Source organism: Pelodiscus sinensis, chromosome 1 (genome assembly GCF_049634645.1).
Source record: "Pelodiscus sinensis isolate JC-2024 chromosome 1, ASM4963464v1, whole genome shotgun sequence".
NCBI lineage: Eukaryota > Metazoa > Chordata > Testudines > Trionychidae > Pelodiscus > Pelodiscus sinensis.
In genome coordinates, this window is record NC_134711.1 from 292949538 (window position 1) to 292962673 (window position 13136).

General features: G+C 46.1%; 1 long non-coding RNA gene across 3 annotated transcripts in view; it reads right to left on the reverse strand.

Moving 5' to 3' along the window:
• Positions 1–870: 870 nt before the first annotated feature.
• Positions 871–13136, reverse strand: part of LOC112546093 (uncharacterized) — a 49272-nt gene continuing 37006 nt past the window's right edge. For all 3 annotated transcript variants that reach the window (XR_012900697.1, XR_012900695.1, XR_012900696.1), the window contains 3 exons: positions 12010–12527; positions 6270–6330; positions 871–5827 (listed from right to left, as the gene is read on the reverse strand). This is a non-coding gene — a long non-coding RNA (uncharacterized LOC112546093). The remainder of the gene's footprint in view (positions 5828–6269; positions 6331–12009; positions 12528–13136) is intronic.

The window sequence follows — 13136 nt, forward strand, 5'->3', positions numbered from 1 at the left end:
TAGGGCTGCACAGGACCTCAAGAAATCAAGTCTAGCCCCTTGCTCTGAGGAAGGGCCAAGAAACCTTGACCATCTCCAACAGGTGTTTATCCAACTTGTTCTTAAAACCTTCTGTTGATGGGGATTCCTTGACCTCCCTTGACATGAACCTCTAAACAAACTGCACCTACTTGTTCTTTACCACATACAGTTTATCATGAATATTTGATTTTAAATCAACGCTCAACTGAAGCTACCAACTTCATTATCACCCTAGCAGCACTTTCCCCCCAATCTCTGAGGCCTAATACTCCTGCCTGAATTCACTGATGGGCTAGATATGAGAAAGTTAGACAAGTATCCAAACTGCCCATTCAGTTCAGATTTTTCAGTTCAGGTTTAATTTAAAACCAAACAGACATTTCAAATGACATTAATAGCTCTAGCACCCATAGAATAGTCACCCCCTAGCAACAAAACAGAACAAACCCTGAAAAAGCAGCTGCATCCACTTTTATAGGGGAATCTTGTTGAGCCTAATTAGGGTCAATTATAGACTGGCTTAATTCACCTGTGGGTTGTTTGAGCTCAGCTTGCAAGTATAAAAGCTGCATTTGGGCTACTATAGGGCAGGTTTGGGGCTGCTGACCTACAGGGAGAAAGAGAGCAGGAGGGAGGAAAAACAACACCCTCCCTCCCTCCCCCCCCCCCCCAAAACAACAACAACAACAACCACCACCACCACCACCCCTCCTCCTCCTCCTCCTCCTCCTCAGGGGGCTACACACAAGTGAGAAGCTGAAACAACCAAATCCTCACTGGTGTGGCCTCAACTGAAGAGAGAGACTCTCTGTGCATTCCTCTTGCACTCTGGAGCCTAAGATGCTAGATTTTGTGTGCTCCAGCTCGGGGGGCACCAGATTGGGCTCCCCAATGCTGGGGGGGGGGAGCCCTGAACCTTGTGAACTTGATCCAGGCAAGCCGAGGGCTGCATCTGGGCCTTAGACTCCCCACCCCTGCTCTAGGGCATAGGCACATGCACAGAAATGTGAATGGAGGAAGTGGTCAGTTTCTTTAGAAGCCATTTGTTTACTTTTCTGTAGAAGAATGTTCATAAGAAATGGTTTCTGAATCAGGGATATGGTCCAGGGAGGCATTCACAGAAGTAGTTCCCTTTGCTGAGATTTTAGTTAAAAAGCATTGTCCAAATGTGTTTTCCTCTAGTATAGAGGCTTGCTTAGGATAAACTTTTGACGACATGTAAAAAATTATATTTTCTGTTTGTATAATGTGAGACTAAGGAAGTATGACATAAACCTTCTAGAACAGAACAATCCTAGCTTGAGAGTTGCTTAATCTAAGATGCTTCTTACTGTTTGCATGTTTCCTTGCATTTATCAAGGCCAGATAAATGTAGGGGCTTTAGGGGCCTGCAGCGTAGGGTTCCGGGCTAAGGAGAGGAGGGCCACAAATAGAGCAGCTAAAGCTCCAGCAGCGATCAGGTAGGCTGCCTGCATGCCATGGCCCCATGCCACTCCCAGAACCCCATCTGACGGCAAGTCTTTGCTTGCTCCTGGTAGCAAGTGAGACTGCTCCACACACTGCCCTTCTGCCCTGATGAGATGAAGCTGAAGCTCTGCATGTTGCCCTTGCCTGCAGGCACCGCTCCTGCAGTCCCTATTGGTTGGGAATTGCAGCCAATGGGAGCTGTGGGGGGTGTCTGCAGTCAATGGTAGTCACCTCTCTCCCTTCCCCCCAGGCCACAGCCTAGGACATGCTGGCAGGTTCTGGGAGAGAGGGCCTTCCTAATGGGGCAGCTGCCTGAGGCATGTGGCCTACACCTGATGCCCCAGCCTGGAGTCCCCTCCAGCATCCTAACTCCCACCCAGACCCTGCATCCCCACCCCATCCTCTGCCCTGAGCTACCTCTTGCACTCCCAAGCACATGGCCCCAGCCCTGGAGCCTCTGGCTGCATCTAGACTGGCATGATTTTGCGGAAATACTTTTAACGGAAAAGTTTTTTCCGTTAAAAGTATTTCCACAAAAGCGCATCTAGATTGGCAAGGATGCTTTTGCGCAAAAAGCACTTTTTGCGCAAAAGCATCCGTGGCCAGTCTAGATGCGATTTTGCACAAGAAAGCCCCAATCGCCATTTTAGCCATCGGGGGCTTTTTTGCACAAAACAGTTCTTCCCTGTCTACACTAGCCCTCTTGTGCAAGTATTCTTGCGCAAGAGGGCTTTTTCCTGAGCGGGAGTGGGAGAGTATTTGCACAAGAATCACTGATTTTGTACATTACAAAGTCAGTGCTCTTGCGCAAATTCAAGCGGCCAGTGTAGACAGCTGGCATGTTTTTGCACAAAAGCGGCCGCTTTTGCTCAAAATCTTGCCAGTCTAGATGCACCTTCCATGTATATGCCAAACTCCTCATCCCTCCCCAGCCCCACTTCAGAGCCCGCATCCCCAGTCAGAGCCCTCACTACTTCTCAAACCCCAAACCTCTGCCTGAGCCTGGACTACCTGCTCTCTGAATCCCTCATTTTTTGGCCCTACCCTGGAGGCCTGCGTGTCGCCACTCCCTCCGGGTGTGATCGTTTTGTTTTAAATTAGGAAAAAGACTGTATATCAGGGCCCATGAAAGATAATAGCTTTGGGCCCCCAGGGGAATTAATCCAGCCCTGCCTGTACTCTGTTTATGTTCGCATGCTGTTTGAATCATGTAGAACAAAACCAGTCATTAGTGAAGCCAAAAATGAGGTAATCACTGAACACGCCTGGGGAAGACACAATCTCTGCCCTAGTTCATAAAAGTACTTCAGCTACACAGAAGAGTCTCTCACTTATGTCCATTAAACATTAACTTCAGATTGTGTTACAAGGATATCAGGCATAGGGAAGGAAACTAGGCAAGTGGGGGTAAGTTGGGTGCCAGCTGCTGGCCTTATGCACGGGGGGCTCTGCAGTTGGCCCTGTGCACCAGGTTACCAGCTGCCACCCTGCACTCCAGAGGCTCTACTGTATCCATCTCTGCATGCCCTGGTCCCAGTTTGAGCCCCATGCAGCAGGGGCCTCTGCGGCTGGGTCCACGTACTGGGTTCCTGGCTGCTGCTGCACCCAACAGGAGCTCTGCTGCTGACCCCATGTGCTGGGGTCTCACTTTGAGCTCTGTATGCTGGGGGGGCCTCTGCTGCTAACTCCATGTTTGGGGTCCTGGCTGCTGGCCCCACATGCCAGGGCTTTGCTCCTGGACTCAGCTGGGGATGGGGGGTGGACAGGTGTAAGGGGGCTCAACACCCCCATGTTTAAAAAGGTTCCTGCACCATTGATACCAGAGCAGATTATGCCCAAATACCATTAAATTCACCTTCCCTGTTTTAATTCTTCAAAGCCAATGAGGAAGTCCAATCAGGGCTATTGTATTAAAAATCCTCCGTGCCTTGTGGGCAGTAACGAGTACACACACACAAGTATTGCTCTGTTCCGAAAGCCAACACAGGAACCCTTTAACGCTTGACATGTACTGCATGTGCAGTTATTGCCGGTGTTCATAGTACTTGTATTTCTGACAAGTAGAATAGGGAATGATGGCAAATACCCCTATGTGTGTTTCCAGAGGCATGGGCAACACATAGTTCTGAAGCTCATTGACTGTACTTTGCCAGTTGGAGCCAGCTGAATATGCTACACTGGAATTTCCATTTATGGGACAGATGGTATTTCCCTATGCTTAGAAAAGAACATGCCACAGCTTTGCAAAGACTGTAGAGTGGCAAATGGCAAATTGATAATACCACCCCATTATACAGCCTGGAATGAAAAGAATGATATTTGTTTAGCTTCTTTTTCTATAGTGGTGCCAAAAGTCCATCTAAAACTAATCCAAGGAAATCAACATTATGAGTAGGGATGGGAGACCCAATACTGGAAACAAAAGACGCAAGTCAAACACTTGCCAAAATTTTTAATGGAAGGATTTTGGATCCTCAAAAATATGGTTGACTTAAAAAAATCCATATGCATTTGCACTTCCTGCTTCGCTGGAGGTGGAAGTACCAGAATAGCACAGAAAGGGTTGTTCTTGTAAGGTAATATTAATGTCCTAAGTTACTAGAGTCCATCAAGACAAGGAACTGAGACTCTACACAGATATGAAAACCATTAGCTTTGTTAATTATAACAAATCATATCTGTACTAGTGAGAAGTCTGGTCCAAAGCACCCTGAAGTCAGTGAAAAGGCTCCCATTTACTTCTCAAATCTTTGAATTGTCCTGTAGGTGCATTCCCACAGCACTGACAAAAATCCTAAAGTCCTGGCCCAGGATGCAAAGGGTTCAGTGTGAAAACTGAGAAGAATCCTCTGAAGATAATCTCTATGGTAATTGTTCCAAAATTCTGATCAGGAGGGTGGAAAAGAGATTCCCATGACATGTTACTCTACCACCCAGGTGTTTCAGAAGTGTAACTGAAGCTAGAATTAGGTCTTCAGTATGGACTGGTGGCAACTAAAACACAGAATTTCTAACCTAGAAAAAAATCTTTACTGATTCATAGCAAATGGTAATTAAAATATAGTAGCTACAATTTTATGGCAAAAAATTGCAGTTAGTTAATAATAGATCTGAACTTTTAGACCAGCTGGTTCCAAAAATGCAGTAACTGCAAAAGCAAATCTATTATACTGTCTAAGTATATGTAATGCTTTATATTGAATAGGAAGCATATTCTCACAGGATTCACAAAATTTATGTATCTATAATAGCAACTAGGGCAGGAACAAATTCTGATGTCTTTTACTCCAATGTGCAATGAGAGTGAAACACGGTACTCATTATTTACACAAAAATATCCAAGGATCGAAAGCTGATTCTGTACCATATAGAAGCAAGGGTGCTGGAACAATTGTTATAATGGGAGTGCTGTGAGCCTTTGATTCAAACTGTAAACCCTGTGTAAAATGGAGACAATTTTCTATACTACTAGTCCTAGTGGCGGCATCCCACAGTCTGGCACCTGAGGCAGCTGCCTCAGTTTGCCTCATGGTAAGGCCAGCCCTGCCTTAAAAATATGTATTGTTCACACTGGTTGGACTCTGATAGAGATCATTAACTTTTAGCCATTTTCCCCATTGGGCACAAGTCATCTGCAAAGTATGGTATCTTAGGGGGAGAAGCTATTTTATATATTACTAGCGGGCTGTGCCCATGCTCACTACGCTCACCAATCCCATTTCTCTGGCTATAAAAGCAGGATGACATCATTCTGTCAAACTTTTTTTTACATTTAGAGAGAGATTTGTATTATACTTTAGTGCCTAATAGCCCTAGTCATGGACCAGGACACCACTGTGCTAGACATTGTACAAACTCAAAACAAAAAAAGCTTTATCCTCCAAAGAGTTTATAGTCTAATTATAGGACATATGATAATAGATGGGTAAAGTCAGACAGGAAAATACAAGGATATAATAAAACAGCAAAGTTGGATCCTTGGAGACATTTCACCATATTGGAATCTATTATCTTGCAGTTTGTGCTCCATGTTTTCATCCTTCTTCCCCAGTCATTTTGGTGTCCTTTTTAGGGTGTAATTTTCCTGGTTGGGTTTCATATGGGCTTGACTTGCCTAGCAACCCCATAGGAAGGAAAGAACCATCTTATAGTAGGCTTATCAGCCTAGTGACAGGTAGATTATTTAAGGGGATGTCACCCTCTCCTCAGTGCTGTCCAATATGCAGTCTTCCAGAGTCTAGAGATCATTAAAGTCCAGAAGATCATGATACATGATTCAGAGTGTTCGTATTCCTCCTGTGGGTTCACTCCACCAAGTTTTTCAATTGATGATCTGGATCTAAAAATAAGAAGCAAGCTGTTAACACCCGACCACCCATGTTCCTGTTCCCAGAGCAGCAATGTTATCCTGTGTGTGTGTTATAGACCCATAGCACTTGAGGTCTGGGCTTTAAGCCCTTAGTGGGAAGTAAACTACAGAGCTGTTATATTCTGTTTAGTTCTGTTTATCTCCCTTGTTTCCCTTCCCACCTTTGTAACTTATCCCTAAATAAACTTCTCACCTGATTTGCACACTTACCATTATCTCCCTCTCTATTTTAATGTGATCTTAAATGTGGGGTAAAGATCCAATCTAAGGGGCTCGATCGTGCCAAATAATACATTTAAACTGTTATAGGCCCACCTATCCTGTCACAAAGCAAAATCATGTAACAGGATAAGAGAATAGTCAGTAGAATAGTTAGTTAGAAACAGCATACTCATAGTCTTCTCAAACTTACCTACTTCCATCAGCTTATTCACTTACACTATCAAAACATTCAGAGGGGCAGCCGAATTAGTCTGTAACAGGAAAAATTTAAAAAACAACAAATAGTCTGGTAGCACCTTAAAGACTAACAAAACATGTAGATGGCATCATGAGCTTTCATGGGCAAAACTCACTTCTTCAGATGACCGGAGTATAATAAGTCCAGATCCAAGAATAAGTAAGGGAAGGAGGGGGGAGAAAAAGAGAGACAGTGAGTAGATAGTTCAAATAATAGTCCCTTTGTCCATAACAGAAAAGAACACTCCCATCTTAAACTGCAGTTGGTTATACCTTGATTGGCTGGAATAGAAAAATCAAAGCTTTTGTATGTGTCCCACATGGCAGCAAGGGGGTTTCCTTCATTGCAAACTTTCCATTCCCAGAGTTTAGGATTTCTAGGTATTGAGAGACTATGAAATTTTCCCAGAAAGGCAGCTGGCATTTCCTTTCCAAATTAGGACTGTTAGCAAGCACAAGACAGACATATCAGAACTGCACCACTGAAATTGCAGATGTTATAAATACAAGGGGATAGTCAAAGGTTGTTAATTTTTATGTGTATAAAATGTGCACACACAAGGAGAGAATATAAAAACAGATGCATTGGCTCCCTCTAATGCTTTGCCTATAATGTTATATTGAACACTGGGAAGGGTTTTTTTGTTTGTTTGTTTGTTTGTTCAGTACTCTCTTTAGCTATTTATATGGGCGTTTGTGTGTGAATTCAGTGCCTATTAAGACAATTGTTTGAAAGCACTGGCTGAACAAGCCGTGGTGCAGTCAGGCACTCTATAAGCTTTCCTGCAGTTTGTTCAATTATTTTTTATTCCATTCTGCAAGGTTGCTGTTTTTGGACACTAGGTTTTATCCTGAGCGGAGGTTGTCAGTGAGGCCGAGTATATTGTCCTTTAAAAATACCAGACCCAACCATTTCTTTTGGAAATTAATCTCTCATTTCTAAATTAAATGCGAATTTCAAAAAGTTAGAAATAACTCTAAGTAAAGCTGGCTGGGGATTTTCCATCAAAATGATTTTCTGATGGTTAAATCTAGTTTCTACAAAGTTGAAATTCTCTGTAGTAAAAAATTCAAGTGTTTCAATTTTAGGTCAGAAAAATCTAAATGCAACATTTCACTGTGGGTCAGTTCAGCTTTAGCTGAAAGACATGGCTTTGAAGTGAATGGTTTTATTTCCAATCAGTTCAAAATTAAATGAAATTTGCCTGTGATAAATCAGTCTTCCTTCTTATTGAACCACATGGTGCATCATGGAAGTTTTCACGGGCCTATTGAACATCATGAAAGTTGTTGTCCTGCTAGGGTCGCCAGATGGTTTCAACAAAAATAGCAGACACACTTGACATATCACAATCTATATTACATGTTATTTAGAAAATACTGGACATTTATATTTTCTCATTTATATTTTCTCAATTTGTTTCCCAAACAGAAAGTTCAAATACTGGACTGTCCAGTTCAAACCGGACACCTGACAACTCTAGGTCCAACCAGCAGGCCCACCCTATGTCAAAGAATGAGGATGTGTGAAGCACCCAAACTACAGCGGCCCATGGCACCTTAGACTGAGGCAGTTTATGGTCAAACTGGCTTGAATGAAACATGAAGAGCTATGCTTTCCTCTTAACTGCTTTCCTCTGTATTTCAAAATACAGAGCACAATATATATACCTCTCCCTGCAGCTGTGTACCCACAATGCACTGCTAAAATAATTGACAACATTTTTTTCCCACATACAGATGCAGAAAGGTTTTCAAAGACTCACCACTGTTATTTCTAAGGGTATGTCTACACTTGGGCTGCGTCTAGATTGGCATGATTTTCCGGAAATGCTTTTAACAGAAAAGTTTTCCGTTAAAAGCATTTTCGGAACAGAGCGTCTAGATTGGCAAGGACGCTTTTCCGCAAAAGCACTTTTTGCAGAAAAGTGTCCGTGCCAATCTAGATGCGCTTTTCCGCAAAAAAAGCCCCGATCGCCATTTTTGCGATCGGGGCTTTTTTGCGGAAAACAAATCTGAGCTGTCTACACTGGCCCTTTTGCGCAAAAGCTTTGACTGGGAGCAGCATAGTATTTCCGTAAGAAGCACTGATTTCTTACAGTAGGAAGTCAGTGCTTTTGTGGAAATTCAAGCGGCCAGTGTAGACAGCTGGCAAGTTTTTCCTGAAAAGCGGCTGATTTTCCGGAAAAACTGGCCAGTCTAGACACAGCCTTGCAGTTCATTGACAAAACATTTGTCATTCCCAGGTGCTTAACCCTGTGCACCCCCAAACAACAAAGTTTTGCTATGGGAGAGGCATAAGGATCTTGTGCAAAAAGAAGTTTTTGGGCAAAAAGGAAATGTCCACACTGTTTGTTTTTGTGCAAAAACCCCTTGCGCAAAACCAGCTTGAATAGATTATGCAAATGAAGCATGACAAAATGCTAATCAGCGCTTCATTTGTACACTCTCTGATGGCAAAAGCCAGCAGTGTAGACAAAGCCCAAGTAAAAGTGTGAACACTGACAAAGCTAAACCCCTTCATAGTGGGTGGAAGTACTTTGTCGGCCAAAATGCCAACAGTGTTTGTACATACTAACTTTCGTGAGAGCACTGGGTTGATACAGACTTGTTGCTAAAAGCTGCAGTAGTGTAGACATACCCTTAATTACATGTACCCACACTGAGGAAGATTATGGGCCAGATTCACAGCCCTGTTTTGTGGTGGAGTCCCCAGCTACTGTAGAGTCAAAAGAGCCAATTCTATCATCTCCTTTTTTCACAATTCCTAGAGCTGGGAACATATGAGGGGGAGAGAGCGGGAGAGGGAGAGGGACGATAGTTAGGAGATAGCCATTCTTACCATTTTACTAATTACAGGGGCATAAAAACAAAGAATCAAAATCACAGTCTATCTGTTGTAACAAACAGAGGCCTTGTTCTTAAGCTAAGACGTTTGACTAAGCTGCAGGAGAAACCATAACCTGGGAAACATGCCATCACATCTTGGTACATTCCAACCAACTCACATTGAAAAAAGGCAGTTATGGGCCTGTTGGAAAGATGATCCAATCTAACACCTCAAGATAAAGGGAAAAGCCTGGGAAATTTAAAGGAAACCTAGGTTAATAGCTCTCTGTCTGGAAAGGACCCACTTACCAATAGATGGGGTTTCTTTATTGCTTTGTTATTATGCTCCCCATCTCTCTGTTGCTTATATCTGTATTATCTCTGTCTGTTTTAAATTATTTTCATCTTCTGTATAATTAATTTTGGTGGGTGTAAACCAATTAAAGTGGTGTGATATACTTGGTTAGATTATCATGTTACAATATGTTAGGATTAATTAAATTTCAGTAGAATGATTGGTTAAGGTATACCTGAAAAATATTATTATGTATACTGGGGGCAAACAGGAAAAGGGTGGGAAAAACAAGGGAACAAGGAATAAAGGGAAAGGAAACTGAATTCATGCTTGCTGGAAGCTAACCCCAATAAACATTGAATTGTTTGCATCTCCAGACTTTGGGTTTTGCTGTTCTCTGTTCATGTGGAAAAACCAGTGAAGTGGGAGGGTGAATTGATAAGCCCTCTAAGGGCATGTCTACACTGCACACTTATTTCAGATTAAGCTATTTCGGAGGAAATACTCCAAAATAGCTTATTTCAAAATAGCACGTCTACACAGCAAATGCCCATCAAAATAGCGCTGAGCTATTTCTAAATAGAGCATCCACACTCATTGGATGCTGAATTGCTTTAAAGGACACCCAGAAGCACTTCAGGCAGGGCATCAGGACAATACTCACTTCCTATAGCTGCTGCCTGAGGCTATTTGAGGCTTGAGTTTAAAGGGACTCTGCTGTACAGCCCTGTCTCAGGCTCTTCTTCTTTGCCTACCTCTTGGAGGCAGAGCAAAGCCTTTTCTCTGCCTGCTCTGGTTGCCCTTACGGACACCACAGCACCCCTGCCTCCTGCCGGATCTGCCTCCCAGAAGTCGACGTCTCTTATATGTCTTGGTGCAACTCCTGCTGCAGTTTCTGCAGACTGCCTTCCTGGCACTGCAGGAACAGGACCCCCAGCTCCTTGTGGGGCAATTCCTCACCCCTCTCTGGGTGCTGCTTAATGCAGCTCAACCCCTCTCACCCTCCTGCCACTTCTGGCGACTGGACACCAGCTCTGACTGGTGGGACTGGGTTTTCCTGGAGTAGTGGGACAACCAGTAATGGCTCCAGAATTTCCATATGCGGAAGGACACTTTTCTGGAGCTGTGAGAGTGGCTCATCCCTGCCCTCCGGTGATGCCCTCTGGAGCTGTGAGAGTGGCTCGTCCCTGCCCTCCGGCCCCCCACATGAGACTCATCCTCCTCCTTCAGAAGCGGATTGCCATTATCAACTGGAAGCTTGCCATGCTGGACAGCTACAGATCCATCAGGAACCAGTTTGGCATGGGGAGATCAACCACTGGGGCCCTGGTCATGCAGGTATAGCATTTTCAGGCTATTGTCCCAGGATGTGGTTGGACTGCTGGAAGGGGGATCCCTAGGGAAGGAGGAGTTGAGGTGATGGGGGTGGTGGAAACCCCCTCCCATGGAGGTTTCTCAGTCCCGCCTTCACAAAGCCCTGAGAGTAGATGGGGCAAGTTGGGGCTGCTCCTAGTGTGCAGTGGCTGGGGGGAAAAGGGCTTGGGGCTTGGGGGCCTCCCGATGGGCTTGGGGGCCTCCCGATGGGCCTTGGGAATCCTGTGATTTTCTGATTGTTCGTCTCCTTCTACAGTTGTTGAGGGCCATCAACACCCTCATGATGTGCAGAGTCATCAGCCTGGCCAATGTGGACCCTGTCATTGGTGGCTGTGCCACCATGGGCTTCCTCAACTGCAGGAAGGGGGGCTATTGATAGCACCCATATCCCATCTGGGCCTCCAATCACCATATATCGGAATACATCAACAGGAAGGGGTACTTCTCAATGGCCCTGCAGGCCCTCATGGACACCGCAGCCAGTTCATGGACATCTATGTCAGGTGATCGGGAAAGGCGCACGACACGCGTGTCTTTCAAAACTCCAGCCTCTTCCAGAAACTGCATGCAGGTACCCACATCCCAGAGACAAGAAGGCATGGGAAGGTGCAGGCCAGACTGGGAGCCTGCGGGTGGGATGGAGGCCATCAGGTGGCTGCCCTTCCCTCCGTGCTGCACACATGCTGGCTCTAACAGCGGTGGCATCCCACAGGGAGAGGACTTGTATCCTTGCCTGCTGGAGGAGAGGGGGGCACGGTGTTGGGGGGAGGTGTGTGTGAGCGGCAGATGCTCCTACACCTCACCGCGCTGTCCCCAGGAGTGGATGCTGCCCCAAGAATGCAGGTGTGCCCTGGTGCCATGTGAGGCACTCCGAAGTTTGTGTGTGTGTGTCTCCGTGTCCCCAGCCTCCTTCCAGCAGTGGCTTGTGGTGGGAGGGTGCTCCACCCCGGAGGGTGCCTCACTTTGGTGTCAGGAGCAAGGCAGGCCTGTCCAGACACCCTGTGAGCAGGAGCACAAGAGTCCTCTGTTGCAGCCTGCTGTGGCTGTGTGCCTCAGACTGGCACTCCACATGCTCCCATGTGCACAGGCTTCTGCGCAATCCCCAGGCTGAGAAGGCTGAGCGAGGAGCGTGCAGTTCCCCCTTGCCACACACCACCTCCACCCATGTGTATCTAGGGAAAGTAATGACACTCACCTGAGGGGCCTTCCCCGGCCTCGGATGATGCCTGGGAGACATCCTGGGTGGGGGGTGCAAGCTCTAGGGCGAGTAAGACCTCTTGGCAGCAGGCACTGAGCTGGTGCTGGCTTCGTCCAGCTCCTCCTCCACCTCTTCCTCACTGGCTGTGTCCCCCAGGAGGGCGACGACAGGCATCTCCAGCTCTGAGTCCACAATGAGAGTGGGGCAAGGGACTGACCTGCCCCTTAGGATGCTGGTGGAGCTGGGTGTAGTACGGGCAGGTTTGTGGTGCTGCCTCAGAGCGGGAGTTCACTCCCTGTCCTTGGTATAGGCCTGCCTTAGCTCCTTTACCTTCATGCATACCTGCTTCTTGGTGGACATGTGGCCATTGGTGGCCAGGCTGTCAGCCATCGAGATCCTGGAGGGTTGCCTCCTCTCTCCAGACCTCAGTGAAGTCCAGGATCTCTACACCAGACCAGGAAGGCGCATGCCTCTTCTGTCCCCAGTCAGGGTCCTCGGAGCTGACTGCTGGCTCCCTAGGAGCAGAAGAGGAATCAGTGGGAGCAATGGGGTTGTTCATGGAGGCCAAACATGTTGGTCTGGCAGCTGCTGTGTGGCTCAGGGCTGTCAGGGCCGGCTGAGAGTCACAAGCCCTTCCCCCTGTGGCTATAGCTTTAAGTGCTGCAGGAGAAGGGGGAACACAGTTTTGATGAGTGTGGCCAGAGTGGCTAGCAGGGCACTTGTGGGAAGGGCTGGAGGACTCTTATTTCAAAATAATTCCATCTGCCCTGTCTACACACACCCTATTCTGAAATAACTATTTCAGAATAGGCGTTTTTCCTTGTACAATGAGGGTTACAGAATCCAGAATAAGATGCCAGTTATTTTGAAATTATTTTGAAATAACAGGCTTGCCATGTAGAAACTCGCAAGGTTATTTTGGAACAATGCTGCCATGTAGACATGCCCTAACAGTGTGTGGGGGGAGGGGGGAAAGGAGGGGCAGGAGGGTGGTATCAGAAGAGACGTTAGAGCATGATGTGCTCAAGCAGTCCCCAGCTAGTGTGTAATCAACAGGGGATCTGTAGCCAACTGGTGCCATTTGGGGAAGGCCCTAAGCTGCTCCAAACTGATTCCAGAGATGG